Source organism: Amblyomma americanum, chromosome 3 (genome assembly GCF_052857255.1).
Source record: "Amblyomma americanum isolate KBUSLIRL-KWMA chromosome 3, ASM5285725v1, whole genome shotgun sequence".
Classification (NCBI taxonomy): Eukaryota; Metazoa; Arthropoda; class Arachnida; order Ixodida; family Ixodidae; genus Amblyomma; species Amblyomma americanum.
Genome location: NC_135499.1, coordinates 35,737,467 through 35,754,407, shown reverse-complemented (window position 1 = coordinate 35,754,407; position 16,941 = coordinate 35,737,467). Strand labels below are relative to the sequence as shown.

Sequence of the window (16,941 nt, the reverse complement as noted above, 5' to 3'; positions counted from 1 at the left end):
TGGTTATAACTTCGTCTGGACACGTGGGGGTAAGAAGGAATGAATGAGGGCAGCGCTGAAGAGAAGGTGCGCACAACGAAGAGAAAGGATAATTAGATGTATTGAAGGAATAGTTGCTAAATGCATTCGCCACTTCCTCGGGGAAAGACAAAATACCACCACCGTGAAAAATAGATTTAACAAAATTAGGTGACTTACGAATGTTCAGAAACTCATCAAGTAGCTGCCATTTTCGTTTGGAATATTTAGTATGTCTGGAGAACTGGTTTTCATAATAACATCGTTTAGCTTTCTTTAGAAGCGATGTTTGCATACTGGAATACCTTTTATATCTCTATTTGAGACGAAGATTGAACGGCTGGCGTTTAGTTTTCTTATACATGTTTTCTTTTTTCCTCAGAGAGTTTAACAGAGCAGTACTTACCCACGGAGAAGGGGGTATCATATTTTTTCTTGGATGATTGGAGCGATGTGCATTTATTGATTGCTGATGTAATTATTTTCGACAGCTCATGTGCAGCCACTTCTGGGTCCAAGAGACACAAAATGTATGAAGGATCAGTATTAGACATGGTTTCAATATATTTTTCGCTATCAAACACTGACTTCTTAGTAGACTTGTAGTTACTGGAACGAGATGATAGTGCGTAAGGGAATACCGGAAAATGATCTGTGACATCACACTCTATCATACCAACCAGAGGAGAAGTGGGAAAATTGGAGAATATATGATGAAGTAATGAATGCGAACCGTCGCCAGTGCAACGCGTAGGGGTGCTAATTAAGTTTGCATAACCATAGCTGTTGAAACAGGTCGTGTAGTCGACGCAGATGGGATTAGTTGTGTCAAGCACATTGATATTAAAATCGCCCATAATGAAGACATTTTTATTTTCGAGTGATAATTTAAGGAGCTCTAGTTCCAAAGCCCGGCAGAATTCAGACGCATCATTTGAAGGGTACCTATAAATAGCGCCGCATATAACCTTCTGTGTGTCACCATTAGATCGGCAGTCAATTTCTATCCAAACCGATTCGCATTTATTCACTTTCAAACACAAATCAAGGCGCCTTTTGTAGGCAATATGCTTTAAAATGTAGATAGCCGAACCCCCAAAGGGGTTATCTACATAGTTGGAGTATTCACATGAATAGCCGGGAAAAGCATACAAATCTTTATCAAGGGATTATTGCCAGGTTTCTGAAAATGAGATGATGGAAAATTGATACTGAGGGGAAGTAAGCAAAGCGTTATGCTATCGTAATTCTTCCGTAAACTACTGGCATTGCTATGGATGGCAGACAGACCTTTAGATTCGGATAAGATCGAACGAGCATCTTTCGGGGAAAATGATGCCATGATGATGGCGGTTAGAAATATGTAGAACGTCAGCACCAGTATGTCCATTCACGGAAATTGTCAAAGTCGTCTACTATTTATCCGAAAGACTGTGCTGTTCTTCTCCTTCCTAGAGAGAACAGCACAGTTCGATGTCTACAAGAAGGCCCATTTGTTTTCTTTCTTTAGCTTATGCGCCTTTGAAAAAAGGTCCTTGTTATCAGGTGAAAGATGTCCATTGACATAAACAGGAGCCTCCTGCATTTGAGGGAAACCCAAGAATGCCGTTGTAGGCTGAGTTTTCCTAGCTTTTGCAAGGAATTACGCCTTAATTATTGTTTCATGAAAGGAAACGAACAATTATGTTTTTTTTTCATTCTTGTTGCGAGTTGGATCCCTGTGCACGGTATCTAGATCTTCTGAATTTACGGGGCAGTCAATCTCGCTGCCAAGATCCCCAACGATCTTGGTGCAATCTTCGCCCTGAGTCCCAGGGACATCTCTGATTTCAAGATTGTTCGGACGCTAATATTGTTCCAGGTGGGCCACCCTGCGCACGAGGGCCTCACTGCTGTCCTGTAGTTTCTCGTTTCTGGCAGCAAGACTGGCATTCCGACTTTTTATGCTTTCAAACTCATTGCTCATGAACTCAAGATATTTTTTCAGCTCATCAACCTCATTTTCAAGTTCCTTGACAGTATCATCACTGCGCAAGGCAACGCAACTTTTCACAGTGTAAAGTGCATCAGTGAGATTTTTCAGTTTTGCTTCGAAGGATAATCTAAGTTCCTCGAGTTCCTTAGCGACAAAAGCAACGGTGGAAGCCATAACCCACGGAGTGATCTGAGACTAGCAGCCCAAAATCAGTATTTCTAGAAAAGTAGGTACAAAGGTGTGCCTTTTACCAGGACAAAAGATGGGTTGCTGATTAGCTCGGGAAGGTAGCTGGACCGTAGTCACAGATCGCTCCCGAGTGAATGACCCGCGGCGTCGATGGCAGCCAGATTATATAGCAGAAAGACAGTGCTAAAGGTGGCGCTCCGCGGCAGCGGTGGACTTGCGTGTGCTGACGCTTGCAGTCCGAATGCATGTGCCTTCGATGCGTGAGTGCCAGCAGTCACGAACTTAGTTGACGATGCGCAAGATGCGTAGCGTACAGCCGGACAATCTGGACAAAAGATGGGTTGCTGGTTAGCTCGGGAAGGTAGCTGGACCGTAGTCACAGATCGCTCCCCCGAATACGGGAATGAGCTGACTACCCCGGAGTCGACGAAGATATTGATAGCAGAGAAAGCCGGGAAGCCCTGCCCCTCAGCGAAGAGCCCGCTGGGCAGAAACAAGCTAATCCGGCTGGCGGCTGAGGCCGCGAAGAGATAAAATCTCTTTTTTAGCCTTTAGTCATAGAGGCTGTGGCCTGCGCCCTCCAGGACTGCGTGCCGCGGGCAGTGAGTAGTAAGGGGTCTCCATTTCCGGTGGAAATAAAAGCTGTCATCCATCCATCCATCCATCCATCCATCCATCCATCCATCCATCCATCCATCCATCTATCCATCCATCCATCCATCCATCCATCCATCCATCCATCCATCCATCCATCCATCCATCCATCCATCCATCCATCCATCCATCCATCCATCCATCCATCCAGTCGAAATTTCCAACACGTGAAAATGTCGCGACTTGACATTCGCTGCCGGCACACTCCGCGGCGTCGTTGGTTCCCCCGTTTTCTGAAGCTGCTGATGGCTCGAACATGCATATTGAAAGTCCAAACTGTTCAACGCTGCTTGAGTTATTCATCATTTCCAAACTATAGTCTTTAAAATCCAGCTGAAGCAACGCGCTAACCAGTAACGCCGTCAGTGCCGACCGGAGATATCCGTGGATGACGTCACGACAGTCCCGGCCAATCGCGGGAAAGAGCGGCGTTCGCTCGGCGCCCTGAGGCGATGGGGCGCGTTTTGTTCTAGAAAACAGCTTTTTGCGTTTATTTCCGCTCTTTTTGAATGATATTCTTTTACACTGGGCTAAGAGCTGTAATTTGACGTAGAGAACTCATTTTTTTCGAAAAGTGCTTCAGCTCCCCTTTAACACTACTATTTTGTAGTAGTCTCTAGGCGTCGATTGGCATCATCAAGTGCCTTACCCATCTATTCATGCTCACCTTTATCTCCTCTAGATCTGTACGTAGTCCCCTTTCCTCTTGTCTAATATTTGGCTCAGTGCATCCCTCAGAGCTTTCCACTCCAGTTTCATTTATTCTTTAAAATCGTCCAATAGCTTTGCCACTTCTTCAGTCATACTTTTTAGAATACATGTGTATAACACCTAAACGCGCAAAGTAACACTCGAGAGAGATTACAATACAACAAAAGCTTCACACCCAGACTCCACTAATACACGGGAGAGAAAAACACACAAAAAACAATTTGTGAACCGGGCACTGCGACCGTCCGACGACCTGAAACAAACAAAACACAATTTGTTAAGCGGGCTCTGCGACCGCCCGACGATCAGAGGAACACGACGGAGCCGTCCCGCAGGTTGGTGCTCGCAGCCTCGCTGGTCCGCGGCTGGAATGAAAGCTGTAGTTCCTAAGACGACTGAAACCGCATCGTTTTTTGCACGAAGCCAGCGGAAAGACCTTTCTCCCCTAATTTTTCCTTAAAATGGTTCACCTGGCGGCGGCACCCCAAACTACTGCGCCTTGGAAGCTGTGACGTCACGCATCTCCTTGCCTCGGTGCCCGGCCGGCCCGGCCTCTTCGGCGTCACGGCGTGCGCCTGCTGCAGCTGCGTGGACGCTACGCGCAACGTAGGGGACGCACAGCGAGTGCCGCCGATTGTGTCCGTAATCCCTTGAACTCGAATTTGATCCGCGCGGCTGAATGATGAGCAAAGGTGGGGAGCGGGGGACCGAAGTATTATTCCGCTAAACGTTGTAACAGTAGTACGGCGGGGGTAGGCGCATTCCATGCAATGCCTTCCCAAAGGATGTTAAGCTCTGAAGAATGGATCCGTGTGGCGCAGCTAACCTTCGCCACAAACCTCCTAGGTCTAAATTGTTATCGCGGGAATTTAATCGGCAGAAACTAAGACATAAATTTTTCTCTGTTGCAAATCTGCATGACTGAAACGACAGTGAATCAAACCTGACCCATTCCTGTACATAGTGTCGCGTATATTTGTGAGGGAGACGTTATTGAAGTACTGAGAGACTGGCAGGTGGAAGCGGTTGTTGTTCTCGATATAACGGAAATGGCTGTCGATAAGCGATAGCGCAAGCGCTGCATCGTTGTCTTCCAGGTGAGCTGTGTGCAATCTCGCAATACAAGGTGGCAGTACTCTCTGGAAAGCGCAAGACCGAAAGCATGGCAGACGCGCTTTAGCGAAAAGGGGACCTAAACTACAGGTCACTTATAAAGAGCGCGAAGTTTACTGAACAAATGTGCACTCTGCAGCACATGTTTGGGCACGTGATTGCAGAGGACAGCCAAATTGACGGAGCATTTGTTACATGTGCAATTTCCTTCTCAAGAGACAGTTCGGAAGTATTTTCCTTTGTTCCAGTTTTTTCTCCGATTCAAACAACCTCCGACGGAAAATCATCTTGGATACAGCGCGGGCCAGAAATGCACATTAAAAACACACTCGTCTCTCCAAATTTGCTTTACATTCACCGCACAAACCGCCCGCAGGCAATATGTGCGCACGCTTGAACGGGTAGAAAATAAATATATGTAGTGTAACAGTGTTTTCATGCCAGCATGCGCAAATATAACAAAAATTGACAGAGAACTTCTTCGCTCATGCCGGAGACCATCAGAAAGTAACAACGTTGACAATTTACTATCAGGCCAATGCCACGACAATCGCGCGCCAGATCACGTTCCTGAGAGTTACGCACGCAAATCTGGCAGCGTATTAACTGCGCTCCACTCACGAAAACTGCGTGCTGCATACTTTTTGGCTAAGCCGGTGCGACTAAGTTGGCTGCTGTTATATGCCGAGCACTCACTCCGCTTTTTGCGCTGCCTACGTGATGCATAAGTCCTATTTCAAATCCCGCCCGTCCCATCACGGCGCCGCGGCTATTCTTTTTGCGTGGCTGGAGCAATGAATAAAGGTGATGCATTGATTTACCTTCGCAAAGGAAATGTTTTATTACTTTATTCTGGAAAACTTGTATGGGTTATATCAAATTGCATTATAATATGCGCAGCTACCACTACGAGGAGCGCGCCTGTGCAAAATTTCATCCTTCAGGCTCGTTTTACTCGCCGTCGCTCGATTAGGCTGCGGGGTTGTAGCCGCAACTCTAGTCCGTGGTCATTTCGATATCTGAATGATATAATCCTTACTACCACTGCCCCTTTCTAGGCTTTAACTGTCGATCTATTTCATGTTTCCATTACGATAAATCCAGGTGCTCACAAACAACGACACAGAGGGGACACATCGCTTTCATGCTTTCCATGCTTCCAGCTCTTAACTTCCAGGCGCGACAGCTGAACCGATGCCAGCACGGTGCGGCGTGAACAGGCCGCAGCGAAACATGTGACGTCACGCCCACCTCCCGCCTAGGCGGGCGGAAAATTGCGGGCGCGCACAAACCCTACAAAACAACTCCATCCGCCCAAAAACAAATGAAATAAAGACTGAAACTTTAGATAACCGCACCTTCTGTATCTCTTCTGTGTGCTCTGCGATGTTAGTGCGCGGTAGAGATCCCCAGGTGGTCAAAAGTATTCCGGAGCCCTCCACTACGGCCACTCGTTCTTCTCTCAGTCCCTCCTTTACCCCTTCCCTTACGGTGCGGTTCAGGTGTCTGCCGATACATGAGACAGATACTGCACTGTTCCTTTCCCCAAAAAATCATTTTTTTTTCTCAAACGCGACGGTACAGGAGCGCGTCGCTGGCGAGTGACCATCCGTGCACATGAGCGGTTTCGCGCTGCCAGGCGCTACACACGATCATGGTGCAGAGCGCTTCAACAGCTACTAGAGGGTTCTATAATAGGAAATGCACGTTTGCGTGCATTAAACGCAAACATTTTGCGGGACATTATCGTTTATGTTACATCAAAGTAGGAAGACGAGATAACTCTCGTGACAGTGGCGCCATCTAGTATGAATGAAGACAACAATTTCTACCACATTGTGGCCTCTGCGATCAGCTCGGGCAGCGCGCCGTTGCAACGGCGCACTGCCGAGATGCTCGCAGAGGTCATCAACAAACCAGTGCTCGTTAGGCCTAGGAGCTACCAAATCGTCCTATGAAATAAACAACAGGACGAATTTATTATTCATTAGGTTTGTTATAGGCAAGAGTAGACGAAGCGAAAGCCCCGTACCAAGCTTGTAGCCAGTTCACATGCCGGAAAACGCAGTAACAACGACGTGTTCACTATGAAGCGGGAGGCTCCGCTTTAAAGCGCGCCGCTATGTTGGCTGCCCTTAAGCATCTGCTGCTAGGGCTATTTTTTTAACTACACTGAGCTAGAATTCGTGCAAGCTCGTGTAGGCGAGTGGAGGGTAGTACTAAAGCTATGAGTTAAAGGCGCTGCACTCGTCTGAACGAGCGTCAGCCAATAGCGTGATACCGAGCGTTGCCGTCCTCGGGAGCAGACGACAAGCTCTGAATGATTGGGTCGTCGTAATATATTAAAGGTGAAATAGAAAAATATATGCTGCTAAACGTTCTTGCATGGCGTTTATTACGTAAATAAATGGAATGAGCATTTTAGTTTCCGCTCAAATGGAGCGCAACATACCAAGTTTTATCGTCTGCTCAGCTGATGCATGGAGCACATCACGCAATAATTGTCGCTAAATTTCTTGCACAGTAAGTTCATCGTCAGATGAAGGGTTGACGACGAGTTCCTCGTGCGAAATACAAAGCATTCATGTTTCTGTCGTCTCTAGGGGAACAGCGCTCGGCGCCGCGTTGAAACCGGCGTCCGGCGATATATTTATTTATTTATTTGTTTATTTACCACCACAATATACATGTATGGTGATAGGGTGTCCATAGTAGAAGCGGCCTCTTGGACCGCTTTACCTGGCCATGAACACCCGGCTGCGAACTTTGGCAACAAAACATTGGCACGCTTTCAAATTATAATACAATATAATTACAATACAATGTTGCAAATAATTGCGACAGGAAATTAAAATGGCAAACAAAACAATGAACAGTACGTACAATACAGTAAACTTGTTTCACAAATTCAAAGCAGTGTCTGTGAATAAAAAAAAAATATTCTAAAAGCTTTCTGTGTGAGGTGGTTTTCAGGTTAATGTTATTGACACAAATAGCATTTAGTAGACGTGGTAATATGTTTTCAAGTGTTTGGCAGCCATATCTTGTTCTCTATGTTTTAATATGCCACTAATCGACGTTTCTTGTGTTGTGTACTATATAGCGTACTTCAATGTTGGACATTTCATGAAGGAAGGACGTGTGATTATTATTTCGCGCTTCAGAGCGTGGTTTAAGCGAAAAGTGTACAATTTAGTTACCGGAAGTATTTTGTATTTAGAAAAAAAGTTCTTGCGTATGGAATGTTCTAAGAACATTTCCAATTATTCTCAGAAAAATTTTCTGTAATACGAGTAGCTCACTGATGTTTTTTTGCGACGTTTTCCCCGCACCAAATTGCTGTAATTGAGGCGAGAACTAAAGAGTGAATGATATATGGCCAGCAGTGCTCTTGTTGGCAGTAGTTGGCGATATCTGCAAATTAAACCAATTATTTGCGACAGTTTGCTGGCAATAAAATTTTTTTCATTGAATACAACGCCCAGTGTTTTAAATGTAGGTACTATATCTAAATTACCATTATTGAAGCAAATGTCTTTTACGAGTGCAATTTCTTATCTCTTGCTCTAAAAATAACTGCTTTTGTTTTCGCGAGATTTACCTGTAAATCATTTTTTTGTGCCCATTCATCTAAATTAGAGAGGGCAGAATTCACTGTATCTACTAAAGTATCTGCTTGAGTTCCCGAAAAAAAAAATATACTCGTATCGTCAGCATATATTATGTATTATGCAGGGGTGATGTGCACAATATCATTAATATAAATATTAAAAAGAAAAGGACCCAGTATGCTTCCCTGAGGAACACCGCGGTGAAGTGATTCTATTACCGATATATACCCATTATTACTGACCGCTTGTCTGCGATTATTCAAGTAAGACTGTACAAGAGATCCTGCGTGACCTCTGAAACTATAGCGGTCAAGTTTGCGGATTAGTAATGCATGGTTCAACAAATCAAACGCTTTTGTAGTCTATAAAAATGCCGATGCCTATTTTATTTTGATCAATGTGTTTTAATATGTACTCTTTTCGAGCTAGTAATGCGTGCTCCGTAGAACGATGCTTACGAAATCCATACTGTGAGTCAGTTACTATATTTTGTTTCTCCTCAAACTTTGCGAATCTATTGTGAATTAGTTTCTTCAAGTGGTTTAGAAAATACTAGTAGCACAGAAATGGGTCTATATTTGCCGAAGTCACTTTTGTCGCCTTTTTTGTATATGACAGACACATGCACAATCTGCATTTTAGATGGAAAGATAGCGTTAGCAACGCACAAATTAAAAATATGTGGAGGCATGGAAGTAGGACATCAAGGACAAACTTAATAGGTTTTAATTGCATACCGTCAATGTCTATACTTGTGGTATTGTTAAGCTCCTGGGAAACATGCTTTACCTCATGTTCTTCAACAGCGTCGAGAAATATTGTTTCCCTGCTAAAGGGATGTTGTGAAGGTCGTTATGCACTTAAGGCGGGATTGAAAGATTAACGAAATGCTTGTTGAACTTCTTTACTAATTGTTGTCGCGATATCTCAACCCCATTTTGCTTGATAACATTAATCTCATTGCGAGTATTACTAATAGAGAAAAGATTGCTTAATTTTTTTCCACATTATCTCCGTCCTACCTCCAGCAGAACCGAACTGGTGAGCGTAGTAAGTGCTTTTTGCTCGCTCAAGTTCTTTGTTCGCGCGGTTTCGGTATATTTTGAAAGTCTTCAGTTTACTGATCTCTTTTGATTTGATAAATTTGTGATAGAGTTTATGCTTCTTATTAATTTTATTTTTCAGGTCAGGTGTGATCCATGGTTTACGGGTGCGATGACTGCGCTTTGTCGTTCTTACAGGAAAGCTTTCTTGGTAAACAATCTTGACGATGTCTAAAAAATGTTCGTACGCTTTGTTCGGGTCAGTCTCATTAAGCACACTAGCCAAATCGACATTTGTTAACGTGCCTCTGAATTTAAGGAGGTTGTCGCTGTTAATAACCTGAAAACACGGCTTTAAATTCGTGAAGTTATTTCTTTTGTGTGTTTTGCACAGAGAAATAGGGCAAGTGGTCACTGAGATCAGAAATAATAATCCCTGCTTTGAGACTGTCAGTTTCAAAAATTGTGATGAACACATCTAGTGATGTCGAGCAGGAAGGTGTAATTCGCGTTGGTGAATTATTATATTGCAAATTCCGATTACTTTTACCAAAAGGTCTAGATTTTAAGTATGACTATCTGGCACTAGTAAGTTAATATTTTTGTCACCACCAAACAGCAGCCAAATGGGGTGCGACTTTCGATGGCTGTTCCTCGACTTTCAGCCAGTGGCATGACCGACCGCTCAGAGGCGCCGCCGCATTAATACACAGATGTGAAAGACGATACTGTAAGCCTAGGGAGCTTCGCACTAACATGCACAGATACTTAGATGACCATGTACACAAAATACATTTTTTTTTCACGTGGGCCGCTCAGCGCCGACACCGACGAACGAACGCGGCTTACCTAAACGCGATGTAGCCTTCGACAGACTAAAATATCCACATTCAGACGTGTAAACAGGTTTAATCTTCGTAGAATGTAAGGTTGTCGCTGTACGTCTCGTAGGTGCACCGCCATAACGCTGCCATCGTCCAGGCGGGCGACCTTCACAGACTTGCGAGGCTGCGCTGCAACCGCTCGCGACATTTACAATCACAAAATGACGTTGTGGGTTTCATACGCGCGCCTTCTTTTTTCGTCTGCTAGCCTAAACCACTAAAGAAAGCGGTGTAGAAAGTGTAGTTATCGTGCTACACTACGCGTAAAAGAAATACATTCGTGTAGGTGGGCGGAGCTACACTTTGTCTACGCTAGTAAAAAAATGGACCTTGCTACACTGGCTACACTAGTGTAGCTAGTGTAGATAAAAAAAATGACCCTGCTATGTGTTTGACGTCACGACGTTGGTTTCTTCGACCCTTTTCGCTGCATCCGAACCACCACATCCGCTTCCGGCGTTTCTAAAAATCAGGTGTGGCCGCTGTGGCAAATTATGACGCTTTTATTTATAACACAAACTCGGAATACAGCCCCTGATGTTAGATAAGATGACTTGCAAAAAATGTTGCCGATGTAATCCAATGGTCATGCGAAAAGTGTAATGTGACAACAGTGAGTTGCACAAAATCTGCTGGCGTTCAAGCGCAAATGTTCTCTGCATTTATCAAATGCAGCAGACTGCAGCGCTCTACAATTTTTTTTAAAAAACATGGTGGAGAATTGCGTGATGCCGGGATTCAAACCCCGGTCCTCTTGCACGTGAGGTGGATTCTCTACCTATATGCCATCGCTGCAGAGTCAATTCTAACTGTGCAAGTGACAGAAAGGGACACAAGCACTGTAGATGCATGCAAATCATTTATCTAAGAAATGAATACTTTCTGTACGGCTTTGTAAAAGGCAAGATCAGCTAAGAAGCAGCTGCAACTAGTCGTTTAGCAAGGCACCTAACCCGAGCAGGCTAAATCACGTATATCATCCTAGAAAACCAAAGTCAAGCAACCTTGCCTGTGAATTGTAACTCTGCAATTACAATGCTAGCACAACTAGGATGATCTGCACTTCAATTCATTTTTTTTCCGTAATGTTAAGTACCTCTGCATTTTTGAGAGCTAAAACAAATTGAAAAATTCGTTCACTCTACTCACATGCACCAGATACAGCTCTGGGCTTGTATAATCCCGTTTTGAACGGAAATGTGATCTCTTCCGAAACACACCTAAGTTATCGTGCTTAACAGTAGCAGCCTAAATATTCTAATTAAACACTGAGACATATATTTAGGCAGCTTTTGTTTGGTTTGGTTTATGAGGTTTAACATTCCAAAGCAACTCGGGCTATGAGGGACGCCAGAGTGAAGGGCTCCGGAAATTTCGACAACCTGGGGTTCTTTAACGTGCATTGACATAGTTCAGTATACGGGCCTCTAGAATTTCGCCCCCATCGAAATCCGACCGCGGCGGTCGGAATAGAACCCGCGCATGGTTATTTACATTATTCGTAGTGAAGCATCACCCGTGTCCATGGCTAAGTTAAGTGAACAGCAGCGGCTTACTGTGTCAGCTTCCTCAAAGATTCATCATATTGCACCACATGGGCCGGTTATTCGCTCGCTTCGCGTACAAGCATCCTGTTGCTCTGGCGCCACACATACCGGTAGTCATTCTCCTGAGTCTGTTTATAGTAGAACGAATCGAGTAAATGTACTCAATTGTTTCTCTCGCAAAATCTTTTTCTAGTTTTTCTCGAAAACTGCATAATGGGTTTCCAGAGGACAGTGTGCGAGCCCCAACCTGCTGAAGTGTTTGTGTCACGGTTGGAAGTTTGGTTTTTGGTTTTTATGCGGTTTAACGTCCCAAAGCGACTCACGCTGAGAGATATACCGTTGTGGAGGGCTCCGAATGATTTCGACCACCTGGGGGTCTTTTATTTGCCATGACATCGCAGAGTGCACGGGCCTCTAGAATTTCGCCTCCATCGAAATCCAACCATCGCGGCCGGGATCGAACTCGCGTTATTCGGGTCAGCAGCCGGGCACCATAACCACAGAGCCACTGCGGCGGCTACGGTTGGAAGAGTATTTGCAGTCTTTGCGTGAATTAGTGTTGTGGCCGTTTCTATTGACAAGAACCGTGGAATCGTAAACCTGAATATTCTTTGCTGTCTTCGCCTCCGCGGTGACTCAGTGGTTTTGGCTCTCGGCTGCTGACTCGAAACACGCGGGTTAGACCCCAGCCGCGGCGGGCGCATTTCGATTGAGACGAAATTCTTGAGGCCCTTGTACTGCACCATGTCTGCGCACGTGAAAGAACCCCAGGTGGTCAAAATTTTCGGAGCCCTTCACTACAGCGTCTCTTCTCAGTCGCTTTTTGAAGTTAAACCCCATACACCAAGTTTTCTGTCTAGATTTTAGCTGACAAATGTCGTGTGTTCGATCACTTGGCATAGCAGCGTGTTTTAAATAAGCATGACTTGATTTCAGCTCCTCTAGTCGGCGACATTGAGGTGGCGTTACGTGAAGTCAAAACAGACCACCCTCGTTCTTATTTCCTATCCTTCGGGAGCTGAAATGGGATTATCTGAGCTCCGAACGGAACTGATTGGTACGAGTTCTCCGCTCTATAAGCCCTCGTACAGGGATGGCCTACAAACTAGAGGCGCTTTCCTAACAAGTTACTAAAATATATGTGTAAAATTTATCCTAACTGTTTATTGAGATATTCTTCAAGATGAGCATTTAAAATACACTGACTTTTAATTTGTCATTTCTGATAACATCGTGCAAAAGGCAGATACTTGGTATCATATACGTCATTATCATACGTTGGCTGTCAGGGGCCTTTGAAAGAAGGCCGCTGTAGGGTAAGAGGATGGCTGCGCGGACCGACGGCTTCTGCGACGTTCCCAAGGATGGCGCCATGCTCCCGCATACTCTAGGCTGTAACACATTCATGCATGTAGAAGATCGCCCGACGCTAGCGATAAAGGCAACACGCCGGCAGGAGTTTGAAGCGCGTTCGGGGATTCCGAATCAGGCCATCGCTGTCCTGCAGCGTCAGCTCATGACGTTTCCCCCTTGGACAGGCGGATGCACACACGCTCGGGGAACACTCGAACGCGCTGCTCCTTCTACATTTTTGCCACGCCTGCGTCCCGTCGTGGCCACATCACTTCAGCATCGTTCTGCATTTCAATGCCGTCTCAGCTGCTTAAGCTGAGCAGTGCAGCCTTATGAAAGGACAGGTAGGAAGCATCTTGCGAAAAGCGATCGCTTTGCGAGTTACATGCCACAGCAGAAGACTGCTCGCCCCCGCCGACAACGCCATGATGCTGCGCTATTCCCGTAACCATTCCATGCTTACATCCACTCTCGACTACGGGCGCGGCCTTTGAGGAAGGGGAATGAGTCAATAAATTGCAATTTTATGTGGTGTTGTCCATGTAGCTGTATTATTACTGCTGGTCGCAAAAAGGTGACTTTGACATAATTTATGTACTCTTCTTTGACCTCTCATCTTTGAGTCTGTCAAAGTCTGGCCTTCCAAATGCCTCGAGCCAGCAGGCCTACCGCCCTGTCTGTGCAGTAGAGCCGGTTGTGTCAAGGGATAGGCTCGCAGATTGCGCCGCACAGCGTATGCTGCCGCACACGAAGCTGATAAGGTGGTCAGGGCAGCCGAAAGCTTCATGCACATGCACCAGTGGTTTTCATAAACAGTGAATATGACCGGGATTATTATGAAATTAGATTACAGAATCGCGAAATAAAATGTCCGTGTTCATACAGGACGACCAGCTGTACTTTCTACATTGAAGAGTGACATGATTGATTAAAAATATTCACCTGGAGTAATCAGGTTTACTCTAAACGGACTGCAATGCATCTGCGATGGCAGGGTCCTGTTTCAGGTTTCTCCTGCCGTTCAGTGCCAGTCTTGCCAAGACTAGGTTTCACTGCAGTACGGCTCCATGGCCTGTCACACACCTTATGAAACGGCGCTTCTCGTCGGGCCATGCAGCAGGCCGTTGCGGGGCTACAGGGCGCGGCGGAGCCCCCCGGTGCGATGGCTACGGTCCGAGCATCGGCCGCCCTGACCAGGAGCACCGGTTTCCTGGCTGCCGTGGGCGCGGGCTTCCTGCTGTACAACGCGCTGCTGGCACTGCTCGGAGAGCGGCCTCTTTCCCGCTTCTACGACCAGCAGGGGCCGCCGATGCTCACTCGGAGGTGGGTTGACACCGCAAAGGGCTCTCGTGTCGCGTCTGGTTCTGCGCTTGCAGACTGGTTTTTCAGCAATAGTTTTGTCCGAGCTAGTTGGTTGCAACAAGACATAATTTCACAAATATGAACCGGCGCGAAGACACGAGGGCGAGCATGCAGTTGGACAGCATTAGCGGCAACTACCAACAACTTTAGACCACACAAGATTGTACAAAAGCAATGGAAAAAGAGGGCGTGTAAGGCTAAGAAGATACACTCGCACAGTATGATCAGCAGAGAATAAAACATGGACAATGATTTGTTCAAAAACGTTTTTAGTGTTCTCCGATATTCTAAAAAACAAACAGTCGCGTAGACCAAAAGATAGATTGGAGAGAGAAATAATCGAAGCATATTTTATCAAGAGGGCCTTCCTGCGTGCGCGCTTTCGCATCAGGAAATTGTTCTTTTTATCACACCAGCACCCATGTTTTAATCTGTGCTCATGTTTCTTTCTGAGAGTGTCCTCTTTTTCTGTTGCTTTTATGTATACCTGTGTGGTTTATAAGTGACTTCCGAAAAATAAGCTCAGTGGTAGTTGGCGTTAGTCCTGTTTGTGAGTTGGTCCTCGTGTCTTCGCGACAAATCTCAATTCTGCAATTATGCCAGGTTTTTCAGCCGTGCGTCGAAGGAGGCATGAGTCTTGTCTCATCTGAGGCAAGCGGGCTGAGAATCCGGCCACAGGTGCCCACCCTCTTACCGCGGATCCGAGGCAGCCCTCCTGTGTTCGTCGTGTGAAGCGCTTCTGTTGTCACGTGCCATGTAGCGTACTGCCACCTAGGAGCTCATTTCCACGTGGTTACAAAACTTATTTTTAAGGTTTGATTGGATCAGAGTTATTGATGAACGCCTAACTAATGTCTAATTTCAATACATTGCAACGTTGGTAGTTGTTCATCAACCAATAGAGTTAACCAGAAGACCGAGACGCCAAGAAAGCAGGGCGAACACGAGCGCTACTGACAAGTGAAGTGAATAAGAAAACTTCACTTTTGATTAGCATGCGAACTGTCTGGTTAGGCACATGGCAAAGGCTTTCAAAATAATTTCGACAGGTAATGAGCTGTCCACAAGTACAGCACCACTTTTGTTACTTGGCACAGAACGCAGGTTCCTGGGCATTTAGAAATTCACGTTCTTCTGAACTGCATTCTCATGGAGCATTTGCCATTTTATATACTAGACACGACTGTCACTTTGTTACGGCAGTCGTACCTCTGTTTGTCAAGTCAAGTCAAATCAAGTTTATTTTTCGTTTCGTCGGAAAGAAAGGGGCCGGGACTAAAAGCTGTGAAAGACAGCTTGACAACGCCCTGGCCCATTACAATAATTGGCAGAGCAACAGCTAGGAGGAAGATTAGTTTGGAAAGACGTGCACAATTTTATACATCAAAGAATTTCATAGTATCACTTTTGTCCGTATGAAAATAAGACACACAGCAAAGCACAAAAAGAGAAAATAGACACGTCTCAAAAACAGAGTCTTAAAATTGGAAATACATCATGATAACATTCTAAATACAAAGCAACACTAGGTTCACAACAGTTGTTCGCGGCAAAAAAGACCAATTTGGCGATTTGACTCATTAACTGGGTCGAATTCGGTTGCATCCAACTTATTCAGTAGTTTCGGTACAGTGTAGCATAATGAATGAGCGTATGAATACGTGAGAGGCACTGAAACAAGATATATTTTTTTGTGGCGGGTTTGTCGGTCTCAAATATTTCTTTTAATTCTGCAAAGTTTACGATAATACTTACATTAGATTTCATGAATTACTTATAAGCTACGATTATCTTGTAATCAAAAAGAGAACACAGAGAGAACATTATACTTCAAAAAAAGCTCTTTGGTTGGATGACAGTAAGACACACCCGCAACATGCCATAATGCTCTTTTCTGGAACAAGTGTAATTTGAATAAGTTGGTTACCCCTGTTGTGCACCAGACTAAGCTGCAGTGCTGTGAGAGCGGTAGCACAAGCGCGTTATATAACAAGAGTTTTACTTTAGAAGACAGCAAGTATCTTGTTCGGGCGATGGCGCCAACTGCTGATTCAACTTTTGAATGCAAGTAATCTATGCGGTCGTTCCATGTAAGGTGCCTTGAAAAGACCATTCCGAGTACTTTCACAGAGTTAATAATTTCAACTTCCTCTGTTCCCAAGCGTACGCTCAAGGCGTCCGGTAATTCCTTCCCGTTTGGAGTGTATAGAACTGCTTTTGTTTTGTTTGTGTTTATTTTCAAGTGGTTTGCTTTGACCCAAGCGTCCAAGTCCAGAAGCGCCATATTTGCTCGCTCCTCTACATCTGCTTGCGTACTTCCGGTTACAAAAATGGTGCCGTCGTCCGCATAGGAATTAAACTTTCCGTCCTGAGTGCAGTGCGCCATATCATTAATATAAATAAGGAAGAGTAGTGGTCCGAGTAGGCTTCCCTGTGGCACGCCGGTATCCACGGATTGCAAAGAAGATTTAATGTTATTTA

At 45.1% G+C, this 16,941-nt stretch overlaps 1 pseudogene; it reads left to right on the top strand.

The window, feature by feature from the left end:
* The first annotated feature begins 14,209 nt into the window (after positions 1 to 14,209).
* Positions 14,210 to 16,941, top strand: part of LOC144123680 (uncharacterized) — a 31,531-nt pseudogene continuing 28,799 nt past the window's right edge.